We start from the raw sequence: 27,076 nt of genomic DNA on the forward strand, positions 1-27,076 counted from the left end.
AAATCTTGTAATACCCTATCCATCTCAAACCTGTAGAAATTTCGGTTGTATCAGCTGATTCCAAGCTGAATCAGAGCAGACCGGTGTTATATGTATACAACAATTTTGTAATAATCTATTTGTTCTTGTAAAAATAATATTTCAATACGGTTTTATTAATTTATTATTTGAATAAATGCCACATATCCAAAAATTCGGTTAAAACTTAATTTTCAAAATGTTTAGCGGTTTGCAACCTTCTGCAAAGTTGTTTCTTGTCTTATTCTGCACATTTTGATGAGTAAAAGACACATGAAACACATAATTTGACAAGTTTCCTGGACTGTTATTTAAAAGTGTCCAATTAATAATCAAGGATTTTAAAAGAAAAAAACTTAAAATAGAGATATCTCAGAAATTTCCCGATGAAACATTTCGCTCTTAAAAGCATTGTAAAGCTGAGAAAATTTCCTATAAGACACTTTTGAAAGTAGTGATGATTATTTTTTCTACTTAAGGTGCCCAGAAAACACGCCGTGGTACCTCTTCCCGTAAAGATCAAAATTGAGTTTTTTCCGTTTTGTTTATCATGACCAAATTGGATTAAAATTTAATCTTTATCATTAAATGTCTCGATGATGATTTTTGCTAGAAGAATCAGATTAATTTGTTTAAAAGTGTTCGAGAAATTATAGTTAAAAGTTGAAAATTTATAGAGCACTAGAGTTACCAAGGGCATTAATATTAAATAACTAAACTACTTTTTTGGCTATGAAAATTCTTTTAACCTAAGTCATTTATTCGGACGAATTATTTAAAAAAAATCGTTATAAAAGGTGGTTTAAAAAATGCAAACATATATCAAATACTCGCTCCAACAATTTGAAAACTCTGAGTTGAGTTAACATAACAGGGTAATTCTCCGCCAACTCACACAGCAGTTGCCCCGACCCCTCTTCGATTTGCGTGAAACTTTGTCCTAAGGGGTAACTTTTGTCCCTGATCACGAATCCGAGGTCCGTTTTTTGATATCTCGTGACGGAGGGGCGGTACGACCCCTTCCATTTTTGCACATGCGAAAAAAGAGGTGTTTTTCAATAATTTGCAGCCTGAAACGGTGATGAGATAGAAATTTGGCATCAAAGGGACTTTTATGTAAAATTAGACGCCCGATTTGATGGCGTAATCAGAATTCCGAAAAAACGTATTTTTCATCGAAAAAAACACTAAAAAAGTTTTAAAAATTCTCCCATTTTCCGTTACTCGACTGTAAAAAATTTTGGAACATGTCATTTTATGGGAAATTTAATGTACTTTTCGAATCTACATTGTCCCAGAAGGGTCATTTTTTCATTTAGAACAAAATTTTTCATTTTAAAATTTCGTGTTTTTTCTAACTTTGCAGGGTTATTTTTTAGAGTGTAACAATGTTCTACAAAGTTGTAGAGCAGACAATTACAAAAATTTTGATATATAGACATAAGGGGTTTGCTTATAAACATCACAAGTTATCACGATTTTACGAAAAAAAGTTTTAAAAAAGTTGGTCGTCATCGATCATGGCCGTTCATGGTCACCCGCGACAGACACGGACGACGAAACAAAGAGAAACGCAAAAAGTAACTTTTTCAAAACTTTTTTTCGTAAAATCGCGATAACTTGTGATGTTTATAAGCAAACCCCTAATGTCTATATATCAAAATTTTTGTAATTGTCTGCTCTACAACTTTGTAGAACATTGTTACACTCTAAAAAATAACCCTGCAAAGTTAGAAAAAACACGAAATTTTAAAATGAAAAATTTTGTTCTAAATGAAAAAATGACCCTTCTGGGACAATGTAGATTCGAAAAGTACATTAAATTTCCCATAAAATGACATGTTCCAAAATTTTTTACAGTCGAGTAACGGAAAATGGGAGAATTTTTAAAACTTTTTTAGTGTTTTTTTCGATGAAAAATACGTTTTTTCGGAATTCTGATTACGCCATCAAATCGGGCGTCTAATTTTACATAAAAGTCCCTTTGATGCCAAATTTCTATCTCATCACCGTTTCAGGCTGCAAATTATTGAAAAACACCTCTTTTTTCGCATGTGCAAAAATGGAAGGGGTCGTACCGCCCCTCCGTCACGAGATATCAAAAAACGGACCTCGGATTCGTGATCAGGGACAAAAGTTACCCCTTAGGACAAAGTTTCACGCAAATCGAAGAGGGGTCGGGGCAACTTTTCCCGATTTCGTGTGAGTTGGTAGAGAATTACCCAACAATGATTTAGATTTTTATGGTATATTAAATGCTTATCTATTTTTTCGTAGGCTCAAACCAGTAAGATTTGTTCTGGATAAAAAATATGCCATGAATTAATATTTTCTATATTATACATGATTTATTTCATTTCAACCAAATTATCAAAATTATTCTTTATCATATTCTCTCAAACTGGTCACCGAGACGTATTTAAAAGCAATTTTATCGTTTTGGAGCATGGATTCATTTTACTCACTTTCCAAACACTGTGATTAAAAAAATAATGCCTAGCTACTTTTTACCAAAACAAAATACTAATAATTTTTTTTATATTTTGAACTAATTGAAAGACAGCTTATATATATTTAGAAAATTTATATTTTTCCTTGAAGTTGTATGGTTTTTTACAAGCAGCCAAGGCATTAATTGAACCTAATATTTATTTTGACCATTAAAGTTGCTATTCTCTACAATTTTGTTGCAAAATATTAATCTAAACCAGGATCAGAACAATTATTGATTAATTTCAAATTTCCCGGAAATTCCCGGGAAATTTGTTGAAAATGTCCCGTTTCGCGGGAATTTTGTAACCCCGGGAAATTGGACGCTCTAGTCCGCAGGCCACAAAAAAAATCACTAAACGAGATCGAGACAAGGGTTTACACGTAGAAAGTGATTTTACACTTATCAACATTTCTGTGACTCAAACCGAAGTCAGAGTCGTTGTTGAACATATTTTTTTTGTTAATTTGTCAATTTTGATAATTATTCTCCTTCTAAAATTAAGCTTTTCCGCAAGCATTAAAAAAATGTCATACCAAAACGAATTTCCCCAGCTCTGCATATTTTGTGGATCTGTGAGGGCCAAATGAATAAATTCCAGCACAAATTTCACTAGAAATTGATGTATTCAAATCACTTTTTGAACTTGTGCAAACTTGCTTTACACAACATTCACGCAAGTGTAATCTCTTCCATGTTATCAACTTCCCACCGAAGTTTACGTCATCACATCCTTGTCAGGTTTGTCCATTATCGGATATCCAAGCATCTTTTGTACTCCTTGCGTCAATAAGCAGCACCACCGGTACGCTACTCGAATCTCCAATTTCGACAAACCAGCACGCATCCTAAAGTATACATCTGAAAGTCTCCCTTCTGCTCAATGTGCTTTCAGGTTTCAGGTTACGCTCAGGAAGATGCAACCTGTCGAACGTGTCTGTGTGTTCCCCTCATGAATTGATACGGGACACAGACACCCACCCCCCCCTCCTTGAGAGTGCGGCATCCGTCTTTGCAATCTTCTGCGCCATTGAGTTGCGTTGACATGACACTGGCACGGGCATCTTGTTGTAGGATTTTGGGATCTGCATTTAGAGACGTTTTGTGCATCCTTACAAAGTTAGAAGGGCTGAGTAGTATGTAAAGATTTCTAACACTTGAATACTTGTTGAAGTTAAAACCAATTAACATTCAAATAATGAAAGTCGTCCATCTGAAATCAATTTTCTGCTCGTTCAAGCGCTAAATTACGCTGAATGAATTCCAATAAACAAACCCCCCAAAAAAATACCACTCCACAATACCCAGAATCCCACTCAATTCCACAATCAGTTAACCAGAACCACCTGTAAAAGCCAGGGACAGGTATTCAAAAGCGTTCGCACTTTTTAAAGCATTCGCCCACAAAACCCAGTGCCGAGTTCATTCGGCAATAAAGGTAAACGCAATCAAATTGGAATTCTATTTTTAGGCTCTTCATCCGGGCAGGAAATTGGACTAGCCGTCGTCCAACCCGTCCCCGGGCAGTTCATCATCATAGGACCCGGACTACTACGGGCAACGTCGAAATTTATTTGCTTATGCGACCAACACGGGTTTCCACAGCACGGGGTGCACTTCGATGACATGTTGGTCAACGTCAGGGCTGCAGTGTCGGGTGGGATCTTTGAAGCGACTCTGACTCCAACTCCGAAATGGGCTTCTACCGACTCCGACTCCAATAGCAAATGCCATACAATGTCATTGAAAAATAGTCGACTCGTACTCCTACTACTACTAAAATAGTGATGCCAGATCAATCTTTGAAGCTGCTCTTTAAGCTCCCCCCCTCCCCCCCCCTCGAAAAAAAGAAGGTCAACTATCTGTTCCCAGTGGCATTCCGAAACCCCAGATGAACACCGTTGTGTCCACATGCCTGTAGAATCCAAAATTACTCGAAACAAGTTTCTTCACCCTGAAACGACACCTGCACTCACATCATCCCTACAGCAGGAGAGGGGATGTACATGGGATTGAAATGAATTTTGCATAAACACATTCCTTGTTGATCCCGAACTAAACCTGCGAATACTGTGCTGGAAAACTAAAGAAAGAAGAGGTTTGTTGGACAACATCCATTCTGTGTGTGGAAAAAATGATGACAGGGTGGCGACTCAATTCAACCTTAAAACCGTAAATCGTTGTTTAAGGTTATTTATTTCGTGAAATTTGTTGGGTCCCCACCATGCCCTAACACGGCATAACAAGCTTTCTGCTCTGCAGGTACAATGTTCGATGGCTCCCACACAAGTAAAATGCTCCAACACGTCCAGTTCATTACAACCAACCTTTCTGATGCATTTGGCCACCCACCAGCCCACTTCGGAGCCAACGTCCAGAATAGTCTATAATGATTTTTTGACCGTAAGTCCTAAGCTTTTGGGTGCAAAGTTGGCACATTTTTGCAGCAAGATGCACAGAGTTCTAATATAGGGGAAAAGTGAGATGTTGTTTGGGGGTAGGATGCAGCAAGCAGCAGGATAACACACAAAAGGATTTACAGCCAGACTAGCATCAGCACCGCAGCATGGAAAGAGAGTTATCCTTTTTTCGACAAAAGACCTTTTCTGGCGATGTCACTTAGCAGATGACTCAGCAGCTGACAAGCGTCCGTTGGGGATGCTTTCTTCTTCCATGGGGAAATTGTAGATTGTGTTGTCATCTCCGGTGTAACATGGGATTTAAAATTCAAATTAAAGAGCTTACTATAATTTCAAACTCAATCAAACCTTCATAAACCAACTCAAAATGATCCACTGACGTGCGGTGAAAGCTCACAAAAAATAAGTTAGTCCTCTGTTCATTAGCACTCTACGGGGAGTTATTCGCAACAAAAATAACAAGCAAAAGTTTAGCTTCGTTAGGCGCGGTACGTTACATGCAAATTTTGATCAACCGAACCTAACTTAAATCCAATGAAGCAATTCTCCATCAACACCGGATATGGATTTAATTTTTATTTATTTATTTATTTCGGTGAACTTCGTTGGATAAGTGTACGACTCATGCTGAAAAAATCTTCTTTTTGCAACATGTTACATAAACTACAATTTTGTTAGATTAGATCAGATTAGATTATATAATAATTTCACAATAATTCCAAATATTTTTAATCGTGCAAAAAAAAAGGCTTAACATGATATTCAACAGAGCAAAATGATTGTTGATAGTTTTTACGTTTAATTTCTAAGATAAAAAAATCTGACACCTTTTTTTTTTTTTTTTTTTTTTTTTTTTTTTTTGGGACGATATGGAAGAAGAAGGAACATAAACTTTTCAAAATACTTGCAACGGTCTTATTCGGTGGTAACATCAATATTGATGTCTAAACTATGGTTATGGCTTAAAAATTGCGTTTTTGTCCCCTAAAATAAATCAAAAAATTTCAGAGAAACTTATTTCGGCATTTTTTCCGTTAACCAAAGTCCTCATCATCATCAAACTTATTACTTTGCCGAAGACACAAATCCGATCAGATTTTTTTTTCAAAAAATAAATATTTTCGAATATTTGCATGTCGTTTTTATAAGGACGGTTTCTAAAATTAGATGGAGCTTCGAAAATTCTAAAACAAACAATCTTGAAATTATTCATGCGGATTTGTGATTCCTCTCCTTTCATCATTTCCTTGGCTATAATGTCGTAGGGGAACTATACCCTTTCTCAGCCTATTGCTATTATCGGCCTATCAGCAAAATAAAGTGTTTTTGACTGTTACAAAGTAATAATTAGCTCAAATTAAAGTGAGCAAACAACTCTTCATTGTTGATACATCTGAAAATGTTGATTTAATAACGGAAAACGTCAAAAGTGATGAGAATTGGTCAAACGGCTTAGTGTGATTAAAATGGGTATATTTCCCCTACGTCGCTTTTTGACGTTCCAGGAAAAACGCGTTTTAATGTTTGACCTTGAATAAACAATGGAAGCACGCAATTTAAACAATAGCAAACACGTTTTGTTTGACCGAGCCACGTAGCCCAGTGGTAACGCTTCCGCCTCGTAAGCGGTAGATCGGGGTTCAAATCCCGGCTCGGACCAACACAACTGGTGATCTTTTCCCTTCCGGAATCGATTGCTTAGTAAAGGGAAGGTAGTGTATCGTCACAAACTGGACCTTATCACGACACCTTAGGGAGGCGACCTATGGAATGTTAACATTAACCTTAATATGTTAACATTAAGTTGAGAATGAAACTGCCACTGAATCCGCTTTTTAATGCCGGCCCCGATACTCTTCAAGGGTGTTCCCCTCAGGAACTGGGAAAGATTTACTTTACTTTTTACTTTACGTTTTGTTTGGTAAACCACTCTGTGCATTGTCCCGAAGTTTTTCGGAGTTCCGAAATATAAATTTCATTTTATTACGTTGCTTTAACAATTACATTGGTGCAATTGTTATCTTGAGCTGAGATATGGACTACCTTTCAACAGCTGATTTTTCTCAAAATGGGGAGAGATTTCACTGGTACTAAGGAGAACGGATTGGACAGAGAAGGAAAAATTGCAAAAATAACCTTCGAAAACCGAAATATTAATGAAAATGTTAACGGTAATCTAGCTTATACGTGCGTCAAACGAGTTCTGAACTGAAATCCCTTTGGCCAATTGTCGCACTTACATCAATTTTCAGGCTGTGTATAACACGACAAGATTGAAACTTCTTGCAAATGAAAAGTGACAAAAATGCACGAAGTTTTTTCTGTTTTTAAGGAATATCTCAGGATCGAAAAAGAATTCTGGAGATCTGTTAAGGTCAAAAGGTGAGGCATTGTGAGCTGTACAAAATGGCGTTCTTAACTCAATTTGGCCCAAAAAGCACGCAAGACAAGTAAGTACGACGGCGACGAAGTGAGGAAGGCATAATGCAGGAAATCGGCCGATTTCTTAGAGAATTGCTCAATCGGAATCGGTTTTGCCTTCCTCACTTTACTGAGGAAAGGCTATAAAATCACTCGTAAAACGAACTTTTTAGCTAGACCTCCTAGACCTACTTTCATTTGTACATATCGACTCAGAATCACCAGCAGAGCAAATGTCTGTGTGTTTGGCTGTATGTAGACATGTGTACCAAATCAATGTCACTGGAATATCTTGTCACAGGCTCAACCGATTTTGGCCGGAATGGTTTTAATCGATCCGTCTTAACGTCCCCTAAGTTGCTATTTAAATTCATGCAGTTTTATCATGTATTTAAAAAGTTCTGTTAAAAGAACTGTTTCATATTAAGTTAAAATTATTGTAAAAAGGGTGGTTTTTTCATGAAACCCTCACATGTTACATATTTTTAGAAAGCATATGAGAAGACCTTTCTTGTGGATTAAGAATTTTCAAAATCTGACTTACCTATCTAAAATTACAAGCAGTTTAAAAAATGGTCTGAATTTACATAACCTCAAATGGCCCCGTCTGATCGCCACGTAAAAAGCCTTGTAGAGGGATGCCATTTTCCAGAAAGTCGGTGTCTGTATAATCTTGACAAAAAGTCTGTAGGAAGTCTATTGTTTTTACTCGTCACTTATTTTTATTAGGACCTCTTACGTGCTGCGATCACGTTAGGGGAGATCCATAAACCATGTGGACACTTTAGGGGATTGTAATCACTCTATAAATGAGAGGAAGGCACCAACCACCTAAAGGTGGATTAAGTAACGTTTTTTTTTATTTACGACCAAACACATCTCAGTAAATAATTTGTTGAATATTTTACCAAATAAAAAATTTTGGGACGTCAAATATTTTTTAACACTCAGACACAAAAAAAAAACTTTCATTTTCAAATTCAAATGTCTACTGTTTAGATATTTTCAAAATTGATCTTAATTTTTGTTGAAAATCATAAACTTGAAAAATATTTGCCATTGGAAAGCCTTTACGGAGAGAAGAAATGTTACTCTCGAGCGACAATACCTTTCAAGGTGTAAGTTGGAATCACTTTTAATTATTTTAACAGTCGAGCTCCGCGCGAAGATGGAGCTCTTGCTCCTGCCGTGTTATTTGTGTTTTCTTACTTATGTATTTTTATTATGTGTAATTTGTTTACAAATAAATAAACATTATTTTTAACATCACACATTTTGTGAAATTGTTGTTGTTGTTTTTTTTTTTTTTTCTCAAGCTTTGTGATGTTGAAAATGATGTTTTTTTGATTCAATAAATCAAATTATTTTTTTTATCATCAAACTGAGTGTAAATATCTTCCGAAAATCTCCTTGCCAAAATATCTTTCGAAAATCTCGTAAGCATTTGCCAAAGATTGCGCTTCCAAAAGTGTCATTTCCGCCACTTGACGTCCCAAAAGTGAAGCCAAGTTATCCGGCCATCTTCGACCGGAAGACACACAGTTTGTGTGAGGAAGAATATGTTTGTGCCAGCTGACAGACATTTGCATCATTCAGCAAAAAAAAAAAAATGTGACACGAAAAACTTTGTCAAAGCTCTCGATTCTTGCTTCCATAAACTATAACTTCTTGCCTTACGATGTGGGTTCACACATTTCATGCACGTGTGCTTTGGTTGCAAAATTGGAATGGTTTGCAATACATACATTATTTTAAGAACAAAGTTTAGTGTGTTTAGTGTAGTAAGTACGACATTATCATTGTTTATAAGCGAAAATTACTTTTTGGAGAATTTCACTTGTCCCCTTAAAAAGTGAAGCTTCAACGGCGTTCGTAATGGGGATTCCCTTGCTGTAACAATACCATTGAGCATTCGGTACTAGAATCCCTTACACAGGTCCACAAGCTCACCAGGCAAACAAGCCGTTTGTTATCATTAATTCGGTTGATTTGAATAGAATAAACTGGAAGATTTTCTCCCTTATTCACTCAGTCAGTATTTCTAGTCATGCAGGTCTTTTCTTTCCCGTTCTGCCATTCTTTGGTAGTCACATTCTTGTGGTTTATGGTCACTTCCTGTGCCCTTTGCCGTACGCTCTTTCTTTGACCAAAAGCTCGATTGGCACTGTAAGCAAAGCGGAAATGTAGTGGGGGGGGGGGGGGCTGGGAGAGGTGATAATTCGTTTATCTTTCAGTGTCTTGCTTTTTCACGAATAATTGTGCTATTTTTCCCTGGCGTGGGAGATGTATTGAAGTCAGTCCGGTATTCACAGCTGCTGACCGAGAAACTTCTGGTTGATGGAATTGCATTTCCTGTCGTTGGGAGAATGGTAAATAGTTCAAGAATGCAATGGAATGCGGCAAATGCATTTTAGTCACAGCTGACTACGGAGAAAGGGATGATTCTTGGCAATGTTGTTGTTTATTTCGTTAAGACGACATTAACCATCATTCATATGCACTTAGTAATGTAGCATTTTTTCATCACGTGGGTCAGACGACGTGGAATGCATTATTCGGACCTCATGGTGATTTTTTTGAGAACTATCACAACTAATAGCTTTGATTTAGGAAAAAAATATCATGCTATTTTCATTGTTTTATGATTTTTTTTTTTGTAGTCAATTTAATGTCGATTTTTAAAACTCTAGCAGAATCAAACTTGACAAATTTTAACGCTAAATCTAATCACCAAATTTGCGTGAACAAAACTTCACTTAAATATTGCTTTCCAAGCAAAACCTTGCATGTTCGCGTTTCCACACATAATCTTTGTTCAAATAACCTGTTCCCAGTCTTTTATGATACCAAAACCAGCATTCAACCACAACGCGTCCAACGTGTGTGGGCTTTTTCCATCAGTGGCAGATTCTAATCTCAGAAATTACACCACAAATGCCATCATTGGAATCCAGCAATGCTCGGAGAACTCAGTCACCGCAACCCGTTGAACGTTGACCACCGCAAAACTCACACAAATAAAAACAAAAAACGCACACACACACACACACCAGCATTTGCGCGCCTTCGAACAAACAATTTCCCGTCATTTTAACGCTAAATTTTTCGATTATTTTTCCGACTGGCATGGCGTTCTCTGTTGGTGGTGGTGAGCCGCAACCAACAATAAACACAAACTCTCTCGCACACGCAGCACACACACACACTGACAAAACATCACATTTACATTCACACGCAAGGGAATCTGTGCGTCAGCAGCCATTCTTGTGAATATCCTACCACATTTTAAAATAATCATATTTTGCATTTTCCCACCCGCACTGCGGGTGGGTTCTGATAAATAATTGATGAAAATACTTATTAATATCATTATGATACCATTTAAAAAAATTAATTCAATCACTTTTTAATTCAGTAGGATTTGTCAAAAATAAGCCCTTTTGCATTGTTCAGCAGACTTCAACGAGCGTGGCTTTCTCGACGATGGTGTTACTATCAGCACTCCTTCCCTCCAACCGTTGTGAAGCTCTCTGTTGGTATTCTGTCATAATTTCTGGCATGTAATACTGCTGGGCACCGCTTTCTGGTTCTGAACGGATTGGGGTAAAATAAACTTCGTGAAACTTTTTCGTAGATGAAACCTGTGATTGATTGAAATCATTAGATTTATAATCTTATAGAATAATATCATTCACATTATAATTTTCAACATCTGTATATTCAGAATTCATACCGATAAAATAATTAATAAAATAAATTAAACTGTTTAGAATAACAAAATAACAGATAACACTACTCGACAATGCAAAACTTGTGTCATGCGCAGCACGATATTTCAAAGGTCTATGGGTACTTCGGGATGTCCATGGTCATTAGGGTGACAATAAAAAACTCGACATCAGAGATACCCTCTGACTCGATTCCTAATGCAAAAATAAGTATCTGTGCCAATTTGAGCCAAATCGTTTAAGGCTAAGGGGTCGCTTTGCATCGTTGAAGTTTATATGGGGAAAAACAAGAAAATGTATGGGGAAAAACATCGTTTCTGTAATTTTCTGCTAGGTGGCGCAGGTCTCGCCCAAAATTGTCCAAGTGTGAGATTCTTGTAGGAAATTTAATTACCTACAACTTTGTCCAAGGGTGCAAAACGATCCGAGTTGATTCTGAGTTTTGGTGATTTTTCTAGAAAAAAATATTTTCTTATATGCTTCCTATATACCCCTTGTATACTTTCAAGTATATAAGCCGATTTCTTTTCATCGCATTTTTAATAACTCATCAGGATCAACTCGGATCGTCTTGCACACTTCTACAATGTTGTAGGTAATTAAATTTCCTACAAGAATCTCACACTTGGACAATTTTGGGGGAGACCTGCGCCACCTGCTGCAAAAATCCTGAAGCGATGTTTTTCCTCATACATTTTTGCGATTTTCCCCATAAAAACTTCAACGATGAAAAGCGATCCCTTAGCCTTAACCGATATGGCTCAAAATTGGCACAGTTACATGTTTTTGCCTAAAGAATCGATCCAGGGGGTATCTCTTGCGATTTTCCGAAATTTTCAATTTTTCTTGTCACCCTAATAGTCATCCAAGGGCTCCCTGGAGTTAAGATCTACGAGTATACCTATATTGTAGCGGTTATTCTGGTTAAAGCTATTTTTCAGTGTTCACACCGTGCGCACACCCGTTCGCCCAACGTGTCAACTGAGAGTGGACAAAAGACAGCAAACGTCAAACGTCACCAGCAAAGTCAGAACACGTTGCCATGATCAACGACGTCCAACTTTTTCGAAACTTTTTTTCGTTAAATCGCGATAACTCGTGATGTTCAAAAGCAAACCCCTTATGTTTATATGTATATCAAAATTTTTGTAATTGTTGTACAACTTTGTATAACATTGTTGCACTCTTAAAAATAACCCTGCAAAGTTAGAAAAACACGAGATTTCAAAATGCAAAAATTAGTTATAAATGAAAAAATTACACTTCTGGGTCGAAAATACATTCAATTTCCCATAAAATGACATGTTCCAAAATTTTTACAGTAGAGTAACGGAAAATGGCAGAGTTTTTAAACTTTTTTAGTGTTTTTTTTCGATGAAAAATATGTTTTTCCGGAATTCTGAGTACGCCATCAAATCGGGCGTCTAACTTTACATAAAAGTCTCTTTGACACCAAATTTCTATCTCATCACCGTTTCAGGCTGCAAATTATTAAAAAACACCTCTTTTTTCGCATGTTCAAAAATGATCAGGAACAAAAGGACAAAGTTTCACGCAAATCAACTTTTCCCGATTTCGTGTGAGTTGGTAGAGAATTACCCAGATCTTAACTCCAGGGCGTCATCGGATGACCATGAACATCCCAACACATTCATACAGTAGTCTACCATATGCACTGATGCTATACGCACATGATCCGGGGTCAAAATCCGACGACCTCTTTCTTGTTACGGCAGTAGACTCGTAGATCTTAACTCCAGGGAGTCCTTGGATGACCATGGACATTCCGAAGTACCCATACACCTTTGAGATACATAAAATTTTAGTAAACAAATAAAATTAAAAAAAAGTTGTTAAAATATTTTAATTTTAAACTTTGAATATTTATTTTTATAATCGTACAAAAACTTGACTTGACTTGACGAACTTGACAACTTGTTTATACATTTGCATTGGTTGTTTCCGTTGTGCTTAAAGGCTATGCACCAGGCGCTTCCATATTCTTGTAGATGGCTCATATAATTGGAAGGAGACGCATGGTTTTTTTTATAAATTGTTCGATTTTTTTATGTTAAAAATTTACCACATTCTCATCAGTCCGCGTGGACATAAAATCAAATTCTTTCGATTGCATCGGATTCGCGGAAGCATTTTCTCTGAGGAACTGATGAGATATCGTGCTGCGCATGACACAAGTTTTGTTTTGTCGAATAGTGGAATTATTTGGTATCGTTAAAACATCTCAAATACCTCTTACCAAATATCTCAAAACAGTGTTAATCAATGTTCTTTTAAGTAATGCATTTCTTTTTTCTTTTCTTTACAGGTAATTATTAGAGAGAACCAAAATATTGGATGGAAACAGGACCAACTTCTCATTCTTTCAAATAAATGGAGAATGTCAAAAATATTTGATCCAATTTTTGTTTATCTATTTTCAATTCTATGCTAGTTTGTAGATGTAGAGAAAAGTTGCTTTATAAAAAACCTCGTTTTTCATGTGTGATTTTTTTTCAGCCATTGCATTTGTCCAATTATCAACATCTTTGCAAATTTGGTACAAATTTTACCAGCTCCGGTGGAATCGTTGGCGACGGTTGGACTCGCAATCCAAAGGTCGTCAGTTCAACCCCTGGGGTGGAAGGTTCCTTGGAGTAGAAAGAGGTTTGGGTGCCCTCCTCATGCAAGCCTTCGGACTCCAAGGTTCGAACAGAAACTTGCGATAGAGTTCACAAAAAGCCTGAAGGGTCGTTAATGTGGATGGTTTGATTTTGATTGGTACAAATTTTATTTTATTTTTTGTGATTTGTCATCAAATCTTACATATTTTGAAAGCTAATGATTACATACCAACTGTACGGCTGTATAATGCATATTCCAAAGGTTGTTTTATTGAAATGCCATAATTCTTGCTTGTTATTTCAATTATTATATTGTTTTTGTTTGGATAGCAGCCAAAATTGTTTCATCTAATTTAAAAAAAAACTAATTTAATCCTCCTATGTGGTTAATGCCTTCCTTACTCTTCACCAACAATTGGTGATTGGGATTGGATACAAATTTAATCTAGTTTCTCTTAAGACCAGGGTTACCAGGTGAAAATTGGAAAAATCTGACAGAGTATCGATAAAAAATCTGGATAAATCTGGCAGACGAAAATCTAACCATTCTCTATGGTGAATGGTAAGGAGAATATGGATTAATTCAAAAAATTGTAGAATTCAGATGGTTCAATGGGTTATTCTCTACCAACTCACACGAAATCGGAAAATGTTGCCCCGACCCCTCTTCGATTTGCGTGAACTTTGTCCTAAGGGGTAACTTTTGTCCCTGATCACGAATCCGAGGTCCGTTTTTTGATATCTCGTGACGGAGGGGCGGTACGACCCCTTCCATTTTTGAACATGCGAAAAAAGAGGTGTTTTTCAACTATTTGCAGCCTGAAACGGTGATGAGATAGAAATTTGGTGTCAAAGGGACTTTTATGTAAAATTAAACGCCCGATTTGATGGCGCATTCATAATTCCGAAAAAAAACCCTAAAAAGTTTTCAAATTTTTTCCATTTTCCGTTACTTGACTGTAACATTTTTTGGAACATGTCATTTTAAGGGAAATTTTATTTACTTTTCGAATCTTCATTGACCCAGAAAGGTCATTTTTTCATTCAGAACAACATTTTTCATTTTAAAATTTAGTGTTTTTTGATATAGAAACATAAGGGGTTTGCTCAAAAACATTACGAGTAATCGCGATTTTACGAAAAAAAAGTTTTGAAAAAGTTGGTCGTTGATCAAAATGAAAAAATGACCCTTTTGGGGTCAATGTAGATTCGAAAAGAACATTAAATTTCCTTTTAAATAACATGTTCCAAAAAAATTTACAGTTTAGTTACAGAAAATGGTATATTTTTAAAACTGTTTTTAGTGTTTTTTTTAATGAAAAATTCGTTTTTTCGGACCTTGGATTCGTGATCAGGGACAAAAGTTACCATTAAGGACAAAGTTTCACGCAAATCGAAGAGGGGTCGGGGCAACTGCTGTGTGAGTTGGCGGAGAATGACCCTATTTGATTTTATGACCTCAAAAATATTTTAATAACATTCCCTCTAAGAAAAACTCATTCTATTTTTTTAATTTTCAATGAAATTCGTTGATTTTTATCAAAAAGTTGTTCAAAATTGGCATGAAATGAAAAATCTGGCAAAAACTGTTAAAATCTAGCACTGAGAAAGATGAATCTTTATTCTGGCTGACACTTGAAAAATCTGGCATTCCCAGATTTATCCGGCAACCTGGCAACCCTGCTTAAGACCCACCATAAAAAGTACACAAATATCAATTAAGATCAATTTCTTAAAAAAATACGGGGTCGAATGATTTTAATCCAAAGTTTGTATGGAGAACCAAGGCGGTTCGTCGCTCGTGCGTACAATATAAAAAATGGCATGCGATGGTATGTAGGAGAATCGATCCGCATTAATCTAACTTTGGAAAAAAAAAACTATTCAAGTTTACGTGTTACTGGGAACTCGGATCGTTTTGCACCCTTCAGCAAAGTTGTAGGAAATTTAACTTCCTAGCAGAATCTCACACTTGGACAATTTTGGGCGAGACTTGCGCCACCTGGCAGAAAAATTTTGAAACGATGTTTTTGTGCATGCATACATTTTTACGATTTTCTTTTTATAAATTTCAACGATAAAAAGTGTTGGTTTGTTTGCCGTAGTGTAATAGCTCCTTCAGACTCATGTCACGGACAAAGTGCTTGATGTCCTGATGGCAACCACCCAAAAATAAAACCAGCAAACCTTATAAATCGACATGAATTAATAACAGTGTTGCTTTTCTACTCTATAAAATGCTGAAATGCTCTAATATTCAGCACTGTTTCATTGGTATGAAATAGTAAGCATTTTCATCTATCTCAAAAGACAGGAAACTTTAATAGTTTCACAACCAAATTAAAAAAAAATCAGTTTGTTTAACTTTACAAATTTTCAACATTTCAACTTATGTCAGCAAGTATGAATCTAGTTCTTTTGAAAACAATATTTTGAACGTATAGAGCATTTTCTATTCCTAGGCAAAACATAAATATGTTATGGATAAAAATACACACAAATCATAAAATACTATTGGAGTAAAGTTGTAGTTGGATCTATTTCTTTTACCCCATCCATTAAATAACGCTCTCCTCCTCTAACAGAATGTATGATGTAACCGCACGTAAACATGCCATTTTCGCTGCGCTCGTTATGCCTCACGCCCTCGCTCAAATTTGTTAGAGAGAGAGTGTCAGAGGGAAAGAGGGGAGGCATGCCAGAGTTTCCTAATGGGTGCCAATTCCTGCCACAAAGAACCGAGGGTCGGGTCTAAACAGTGAAAAGCTTTCGCTCATGCTGCTGTTTTTAGCCATTCTCGTGCCTGATCAAAAGTTGCAGTCAGCTGGAACGAAAAAGCTCAATTTTCATCATGTGAGAATGTGCTTATACTTGGGTGGTGGTGCTGGTGGTAGCTTAGCTGATGCAGATTGTTTCAAGGGTTTTTCAACCCCTCGTTTTTCGTGAGTGTGGCTGTTAAAAATAATCAATCATGAACGTGGAAGGGACCGGCAAATTACTTGGTGGCCTTGCTTCAGCCCAGTTGGGAAAATGGGAACGAGAATTGCACGATTTTCAGGAAATTATGAATGACGTTGGTTGGAGGCTTTCGTCATTTAATGTGTGGTTTGAAAAGCACCGGAACACGGAACGTTGGTGATAAAATTTAATGAATTCTAATGCATGAGGTGTAGCAAATTTCCATGCAATCAGCTGCCGCTCTAATCTAGTCCATCCCTTGTGTAAAAACAGCAAGCCGAGAAGAATGCAAGGCCAATTTGTCCCGCCCTTAAGGCTACGGGTGGATTTCCTCTTGATTTCTAGAACAAAGTACTGGATGTTTTAAGATTTTCTGAAATAATAACGATTTCTAACCAAATTGCATCATTAACTCAAAACTGACAAAATTACATATGGGACGAACTTGATTTGAGCGGCAGTCAAATGACACACTAACATGTAACATGGAAAAAGAAGTTTGGTTTAAATAAAGAACTTGTTATTTTTAATGTAAAACAGACAATTTCAATCTCTGAAATTGGTGGTTGATCAGTACCGTTACAAAGTTAAAAGCCTTCGTTGTTATGAGAGGATGAATAACGGTTGCCGTCACCGTCGTCCTCGCAAAGCTTGGAAGAGTGAAAAAGAGAGAGAGAGAGGCGAGCTGCGAACCGCAGCAAATTCTGGTGGGATGAGATTGTCGGAGAGCTTGCTGAGTCGCATTCAAGCTGTCACAGTAGAAGTCGATGCCTACTAGCAACCTACTGGGATCTTTCGGGTGAGCTCGTTCTATGTTGTACTTTACTGCCCACCATTGAAAAAACGGCTAATATCCACTTTTGGCAAAAACGAGATATTAGCACCAGGTGGTAGTAGATGTTCCAACGCTTCTTCTGGAACTTGAATTTTACTGAAATAGTGCTTAGACTTGGCTGCCGATGCGAAAAACCAAACGGCTAATATGCCACTCTTTTGGGAAATTGCCTTGACGGAGATTTTGTCACAAACACTAAAACGCGTTTTTCTCGGAATACTTGATTTGGCATTATAGCCGAATTTTCAATTATGGGCAGTTTAGTAAACAATAAAAATATAAATAAGTATTTGAAACTTAACTAATTTTAGCCATTTTAATTAAATTAAAATTATGTAAACGAATTTTACCAATAGCATTCATTTTTGTTGTAAACCTAGTTCGTTATAAGTAAATATTTAAGTGTTTACGTTTTTTTAAGTTTAATTGAATAAACTGTTACTTTTATTTTTATATTCGACTTGAAATTTACAGCTTATGGATCCATCTGGTGGCTACATTGACCAGATTAAAAAAAAAGTTTAGTCACAGGTGTAAATTGATGCATTTAATTTTAGGTCCAGTCTTTTTGATTTGGAAGATTTCTAACAAATTGGTCAATTTCTTTTTAGGGTCACAATTTGCCATCAAAATACATTTTTCAATTGTTAAAATTCAAACATTTCAGCTTTGGATCCATCTGGTGGTTACATTTACTAGAAAATAGATAAAAAATATAGCGGGTATAATTCTGTAATTTTTTTTTCAGGCTCACAGGGGAGATTACATACCTTAATTGGATTTGCTTAATATTTCTTGAATCGTCTCAATTTTGGCATCAATATTTGATTTGCCAAATTGTCATAGAGGAGATGACATTCATGAAATATATCAGTTTGATTTCTTCACCAATTAAATTTGCTTAATTGTATAAATACAGATTATATAATAAAATGTTTAAATAGCATCCCAAATGGTCAATATTTTGTGTGTTGTGGTGGTAGTTTTTATTTATTTTTTTCAGGATTTAATAATTATTGCTGCCAAAAGCGGAACAATTTATAATTGTCAAATAAAACAAGGTTTGACAATTGTTTTGAAGTTTTTCTTTTCAAGCCCCAACATGTTTCTCTAACAACCATGCTCAAGCTCATGCTCATGCTCATGCTCAAGCCCCAACATGTTTCTCTAATTTGGTTTTAACTTAAACTGTTGCTTTTAATTTGCCTAATATTTATATGTTATTTTAATAATTAAATTGCTGATTTAATAAGCATTAATTGCTTCCGTTATTTATAATACTATTTTGATAATTAAAGCTTCAAAACAACTTGTTAATACCTTATATGTTCATTATATCATTTATTTATTTTATCTTATATTATTTTTCTAATATTTCAAACCAATTCATCTTAGTATATAATATTCACTTTGTTTACTTTATTTGTTATATTTATCATATTTATTATATTTATTTCATTTATTATATTTAATAAATTTATTATATTTATTATATATTTATTATATTTATTATATTTATTATATTTATTACATATATTTCAAACGCCCAACAACCCCCCAAAAGAAATACTAACCCCTCTCAAAAAATAAAATCCCAGGGCCTTCATATATTTTACGGACTGGATGAGGATGAGGTCCTTAAGATATAAGTCGGTTACTAACCAAACCGTCTCAGTTGAAACATACTGTGGTCATGGCCAAGTCCTGCCAAGACGGGGGTACTTATACATACATACATACATACATACATACCGTTACAAAGTTAAAAGCCAATACGATTTATTTACTATGAAAAAGAGATGGAAACTTGTTTTTACCATCAGAAACTTAAAATCAAAACATTTCACTAGAAGTCCAACAGAGACCCCAGTGCACCGGATATCGATTTCACGGCAACCAATTTCACGATTCACGTAAACATCAGCGTCACACTAGTTTCACATAGCAAACACTCACCCAGGTTCACGTATCAACACGTGTGCCACTTCCAACTCCCAGAAGGGGCTACGGGAAGGGGAAGCTGTTATTTTCTCATTCCGTTCTCCGCACACAAAATCATCTCAACCGGTGAGGCCTGTAATTCAATTGAAAAGCTATTTTTCACACCCAAAGCTGCTGTGGGGAAAAAGCTGCGTACATCGCGGTGGTCGTTCCCTCGCACCCCGCGGTCTAGAGCTAGGGTAGAGCCACCAATGGTGGTTTGCAAATGTCGTACATGTCCACAGATGTCGATCAGCGGCGGCCCCAATCGGGGCAGGCTCGTTGGAAATGGTATCCGGTTACCTACCGGTGGCCCCGGTCAGCCGGAGCTCGGAAAAGCATTCCACTGTAAAATTGTTCTATTTTCCTATTTTCCCTCGACCTCGGCGTGGCGTATTGGTTGGCTTGACGTGGTGCGTTAGGTCACAGTGGACCCGGGACCGGCCCTCAGGGCCCTCTGCATGTCAATCAACAGGTTCTGATCGAAAAATTTCAATATTTCCACCGCATTTCCTTCGACGGATGTGACGCGGGTGATGGGCAGCCCCGTGACCGACACGAGCTGATATAAGGTTTGCAATGGTCCTTGCTGGGTAAGACATATCTGGAACCTTTTTTTTTATACTTAGCTTAAACGTTCGGGGGTTTTCCCAAGTAGACCAACTTTAATATGACTCTCGAAAAAAAAAATAATTGCTCTGTTTTACTTGCACAGATCATATTTTATTGAGAAATACTAATTCATCAATGATTTTTGAACAGCAAGTAAAATTACCTTAACGAATTTTGTTAATTGTTCTTAATCAACTACTATCCTACGTCATTCATGTGAAGAAAATCTTTAACAACCTCAAAATTGTATAGTTAAAAGTTTTTTGATTTAAGCATAAGCATAAGCATAAGCATAGGTGCCCACCCGCAGTTGCTACTCCGTTATTGACCAGGACCTCCAGAAGTTACATCCACGAGCCGTGGAAGATGAGTGGGTGCTATCTTTCCTCGCTTCGCAACTTCTCAAAGGCCCCTATCATGCTGATCAATACGGGACCCGTGTTCAGGAGGTCATTTTGAGCAACTTTTGTTCTACGAAAAACTTTACTTCTCTTGTTTTATGTTTTTCTTGTTTCATTTTTAGTATTTTAATTTGCATTTATATTGTTTAGTTTATGTTTGTTTTAGGTAGTATTTGGCTTTCTCTACCACCTCCTATCATTACATTTTGCCTATCTAATTTTTTCATGTTTTTACAGTAACTTTTTCAATTTTTTGCATGTTTTTCACTTTTTTTTGCTGTAAATGTTAGTAAAAAACACAGCCAAAGTTGACCCCTAAAAAAATTACATTTTTAAAAACATTGGCAAAGTCACATAAAACAAGTCAAACTTCCAACCCTAAAATTTTCCAAAATTTTAAAAGTTCTTCTTTCCAATGCTTTTTGAAGATCGAAAATTGGATGAAAAATGGATTTTTGGCGATTTTTTAAATCGAAGCCCGTCTAGAGGCGGGGTTGGGTTGTAGAGGGTTAATTCGACCGCGATCCTCCAGAAATTCTTCGTCGGCGTGCCTTCCGATCAACGGTGATATAGAAAGGACTTAATCCAGCAATACGACTTGCTTGTCTCGAAAAAAAAAACAGAATTCGGATCGTTTCTATCGAAAACTATAAAAATAAAGAAAAAAAAAAGAAGAAGAAGACCAATCACCCCATGCACACAAACAGCGACACAAAAGAGATGAAAACAACACGAATCAGAAGAAATCCAATCACCCCATGCACTCGAACAACGACACAAAAGAGACGGAAAATAACACGAAAAAAAACAGGACTGCGCGTCTACACAGGCACCGCACTACTCTATAGTTAAAAGTTTTTTGATTTGGATTTAAAGTGTTTTCATAATCAACAAATCAAAATCATGCCAGAATCAGACCACCAGTAAACTTTTGATTAAATCTGTAATTTTTTTTTGAAGTCTCAACTTATTGTTCTAAATTTTGATGCACAACCCTAATTGAGATATTTTTTTTATTTTATTTGTTGATATTCATTCATTTCTTATTCAATTTTGTCAAAAAACAATCTTGATTTCTGGAGCTTTTTTGAAATGGTCCAATAAACCAAATTTCCAGTTTTTGCTTTTTGGATGTTTTTGAAACCGCCTTGAGTCAGGTGTATTAAAAAACACTCAAAAAGCAAAAAACTGAAAATTTGGTTTAATGGATCTTTAAAAAAAACCCAGATTTCTTCTTTTCAATAACTTCGATTTCGGTTGACCAAAACATAAGCTTAAGCTATTTCCAATTTAGAATACTTAATGCTACTAAGATTAACCTAGCTAAATTTGGGCATGACATTTCAGAAATGCTGATAAGGTACATAAGAATAAATAATTGAAGCAAATTTAAACAACTTCATTTTTTTCCATTTTATAACATTTTTTCAATGCATTGTTCGCACTTTGTTCCAGTGCAGGCGGATGGTTGTGTTTGTGTGCAAAGTGAAAAAAAAGCAAAAAAAAAAAATGAAAAAAAAAAATCAGGATTGTGAGATGGATTTTTGCGGTGTTCGTTTTGTGCTGTATCCGGGATCGTGAAAATCAGGAGTGAGTCGCGCTGTAGTTGTAAAACAAGATCGATCTTGAAAATTATTTATACTAATCGGTGAGCTATTGTGTGCTTCAAGCCCTTTCTTCATCATCGCTGATTGGATGGCAAGTTGACGATTGAGTTCGTTAGTTCGCGTAACAAAATTATTTTGATTCATCAAGAACGTCGTGTGGTGCGCGAGTCTTTTTTGTGTTGAAAAGACCTTCCCATAGCTCCGTAGCTCGGAGGGCTCGACGACAGTTGTTAGTGTGTTAAGCCCTCTCCATAGCATTGTAGCTCGAGAGGCAACGAAAATCAATATCTTATCTAGCTAACAGAAAGAAGATCGGAATGCACTTGATGGTTGAGTTCGTCGCTTCTATTCCATAACAAATTTATGAACTAAATGATTATATAATTAAAAATCAGACTACGCTATCATTGCAGCATTGCGTTTAACACCTCATTTTATAAATAAATATTATTTGGTTTTATCTTTCCACAGCCGGTTGTCTAAGATTAAACCATTTCATTAAAAATTTAACAACAGTTAAACGGGAAATGTCTCATCTGCAGCGTCCAATTGTTTGCCTTCAGAATAAAATATACAGAGTAAATCAGCTGCCTAGTAGCAACCTGCGCTAACTAACATTCCCGTTCCTTAAAATCGAGATCTACAAACTGACATGGCGGGCGCCGTTGGTGGCCAATGACTGTTACCTATTCGCAACTGATCTTGTTTTGACAATCATGGTGTTTTATTTTTTCAGCGCATTCATACATGCTGTTGATAAGGAAAACACCACTTAATAGTCGAAGCCTACACAGAAAAAAAATCATGGTAATATTACATCTGGGAAGGGGTACATCTTTTATGTCAGAAGAAAGGTATAATTTTACGTCTGGAAATGTATAATTTTGCCACTTTTCTGATGTAATGCCACTTTTTCAGTCTAAATTGAGGTAAAATTACATCATAAAAGAGGTTATATCATGGGTGCCCAACCTTTTGGCCCTGCGGGCTGGATCTCATTTTTCGGAGGCAGTGGCGGGCCGGAATAAATGTGTGATAAAAGTTGAAAAAGTCAACTTTTTTTTTTCATAAAATTGAAATCTTTTAAATAAAAGCATCAATAAAGTATAAAAATCAGTGCAGCAAATAAGATTCATATATCTTAATTTTTAGATAGAAAACCAAAGATAACTTTCAAAAAATAAGAATATTTGATTTATTTTTGTTTTGTTTTGTTTAAAATGGTATTGTAATAGTTTTTGTCAATTGCGAATAATAACGGAATATCAATGGCTTAAAAAAGCCTTCAAATTTTATTAGACGTTGGAAGCTTTTTTTCTGTTGAATTTCTTAAACAAAACAATATATTAAAAAAACAACTAGGCATGATAAAATTTATTGAAACGAAATTTGAATTCAAATCTTGCGTTGTTGTTCATCTTTATTCAAGTATTTTACTAAAATTTGAAAAATGATTTTAAACACACACCATATTTAAAAAGTGTAGTAAAATAAATATTTAATAGTTTTCAATTCTTGATTCTTCAAATTTCTTTAAAATTTGGAAGTTTTCAAAAAATATTATTTTGCTCCCTGATTTTTTGACTCATTTATTGAACATTTTTAAAATTTTAAAATTATTTGCAGCGATCTTTATTTTTAGTACGATTAATTTGCATTTTTACATTTTTTTTAAACAAAACCTTAAAAAGTTGTTTAACTCATTTATTTAAAAAAAAAACAATTTCAAGATTTTTTTTTAAATAACAACTTCAATTTGAAATAAACACAGTGAAACCTTTAAGAAAATTTCATTTGGTTGCTACATTTTCAACAATCACAGTTTTAGAAAACAATCAAAGTTTTATCATATATTTCAAATTTTTACGAAATGGATAATTTTGTTTTCTTGCGCCATCATTATCGAAAAAATTTTGATTATCCGAAGTGACTGGACTGTAATATATAAAAATTTGATCTAAAGCTTATTATTTTCAAATAGACGCTCAATTTATTTATTGAATATTGTATGAACAGCGGTAAGGGCCGGTTATGGAACAATGTTGAAAAGTCGGCGCGGGCCGGATGAATTGGCTTCATGGGCCGGATCCGGCCCGCGGGCCGGACTTTGGGCAGCCCTGCACAGAAAAAAAATATGTAAATTTGGAAGCTGTAATTTTGGAAGGTTGAATATTACCTCTTTTATGATGTAATTTTACCTCAATTTAGACTGAAAAAGTGACATTACACCAGAAAAGTGGTAAAATTACACATTTCCAGAGGTAAAATTACACCTTTTTTCTGACATAAAAGGTGTACCCCTTCCCAGATGTACACACTAAAAAATTTGGAATATTACATTTGACGTAATCTTTAATAAAACCTATTATTAAATCATGTAAAAGTATTTTCAATGTAAAATTGGGTTTATTTTGACGTAAATCGATGAAATTCCCATTGGCATTCTATTTCATCGCGCGAAACCCAACATTACATCAAATATAGTCTAATTTTACGCCTTATCTGATGCACATAATTGGAGCGTCAAATTTAATGTAATGTTACATCAAATAACACCCGATGTCACGCACCTTAGCCGCTACACGTTTGTCAGAATGAGGAAACGTCAAAACGTCAGCCAGGTTTAAGGTCGCTGAGAAAATAATGTTTGTCCAGATTTTGTTCTATTTTTCCTCCTTACTTATCGAAATCTGCTACAGTTTTGGATAAAAGCAATCACATTTCCGATAGAGGTAAATTTAATCTTTCTTAAGGTGATGTGAAGCTGATCGCAAATATTGTTTGTCATTTTCTGTTTTGTTTTTGTTTAGGTAGCGGACATCATGGAACGTGAGGCAAAATACGGTTCAAGCCGCTTCGATGTAAAAATGTGAAAATGTTGAGGTGAGTTGTTCCCGGAATGAACCGAACCGGCCATTTTCAGCGGGATGGCAAACACGGAACAATTTGAATGCCGCAAGATTGCTCGTGGAACAACAAAGGCTGTGAGGATAGTGGAGCAATGTCGGTGAAAATCGTAGAAAAGCTACAAGGAAGACAATTTTGGACCATGAGTGAAAATTTAGTGATTAATTATGAAGTGATGGAATAAAAACGTATTGATTTAAAAAAAAATATAAACATGTTTTATGTCGTCCAATAAGAATGGTATGATTCCGATTAGAATATTTTGTCACCAAAATTACGATTAATGTAATTTTACACGACCATCGATATTGATTGAGTCGTGTAACATTACGTTTAATTTGACCCAGCTTTACGTCTAATTTGATGCTCCAGTTATGTGCATCTAATTTGACCCAAAATTACACTTTTTTTCGTAGTGTGTAATATTACCATAATATTTTTTTCTGTGTGGGTTATATTCAAACTTCAAAAATTACAGCCTCCAAATTTACGTTATTTTTACTGTTTATGATCAGTAGTGCTGAAAGGATATTACGGTTCTCGGAAAACTTTCAGAATTTCCAGGAAATTTTAAGTTTTATAAAAATAGCAATATGATTTTCTCTGTCTATAAAATTCTGGAGCATCATTTGAAAGGGCGTACAAGCATTTTGACAGCTACAACTATTTCGCAAATTCCAAGACAACAAGTAACTATTGAAGATAAAGCTACCAGCGTTAGAAGGTAGCTGCGAAGGTCAGCTATTGTTTGAATGTTCGAGTTTTGTGAGAAAGTTAACTGTTGATTGTGGGAATTTTAAAAACAGTTCTTGCTGGCAAAATTATTATCCGCACTTTTCTCGTGTTGCTCCAGAATATTACTCATGTAATGTTGCTTATCGACTTTACATTATTTTGATACAGTATATATAAAATACTCAAATTCTTGGAAGTTTCATCTAAATATCTCTGGAAATGAGAGGTTAACAAATGCCCGATATCCCTGGATTTTTAAGAGTCGAGAGACTAAACTTCCATGAATATTTGCAGCCCAAAATCATCATTATTCTATACTCAATTTTACACATTGTCAAGGATTATTTATATCACCTCGGTAATTTTCGTGAAAAAATGCATACAAAACAAAAATTATTTTTGTCTGACATTGAATTCAGCATATTAATATGCAATACAAAAAAAAATGCAATGCTTGGTTGTTTAACTAAAAAAAGTGGGTTTAATTATTTCGTTCAAGAAACCCATACTGCCCATGTTCACATCAATGTCCCATATGCAAAAACAGCAAGCTGAGAAAAACGCATTTGAAGTTTGTTCCATACATAAGGCTACGTGTTAAATTTTCGCGAAAAAACTGGATTTCCTCCTGATTGCTAGAACAAAGTATTAGATGTTATAGGCTCTTTTGAAAGAGCAGACGATTTTGAAACTATCTGCATCAATAACTCGAAATCGATGAAAATGCATATGGGACATTTATGCGATCAGGGGCAGCATAGTCAAGTTAAGATTTCGTTCGGAAATTCTCAGTGCTTATTTAGTTTGAATGCTCAATGTTTATTTTATAAATTTTCTCAAAAGCAATTTAATTCAAATAACTGCACTGCCCCTGATCGCATAAATGTCCCATATGAATTTCCATCGTTTTTGAGTTATGAAGTTTTGTTCAAAATCGTGTGCTCTTTCGAAAGAGCATTTAACATCCAGTACTCTGTTCTAGAAATCAGGAGGAAATCCAGTTTTTTTCGCGAAAATTAAACACGTAGGCTTATGTGTGGGACAAACTTCAAATGCGTTTTTCTCAGCTTGCTGTTTTTGCATATAGGACATTAATGCGAATATGGGCAGTAGCATTTGTGATAACTGTTTAATCATTCGAATTGCGGAATCCTTTTCCTGATTTATTATGATGTTTAATTGAATTTGTTTACTTTCCTAGAGAAAATATTTTAAGCAATCGAGATCATCACCATCGTGGCCTTTTATTGGATGCTAAATTTACCTGGCTAAATGTAGTCCAATGATTTCCCAGAACCCATCAAACTTTTCTTATCGATCCCACTCAGAAACAATTGATTCA

General features: G+C 35.6%; 1 protein-coding gene across 4 annotated transcripts in view; it reads left to right on the top strand.

The window, feature by feature from the left end:
• The window catches only part of LOC120428674 (dopamine receptor 1), a 344,147-nt gene that overhangs the window by 38,375 nt on the left and 278,696 nt on the right, over positions 1-27,076 (top strand). The gene's annotated exons all lie outside the window — the stretch shown is intronic.

The sequence above is a fragment of the Culex pipiens genome, chromosome 1, assembly GCF_016801865.2.
Source record: "Culex pipiens pallens isolate TS chromosome 1, TS_CPP_V2, whole genome shotgun sequence".
Lineage (NCBI taxonomy): Eukaryota > Metazoa > Arthropoda > Insecta > Diptera > Culicidae > Culex > Culex pipiens.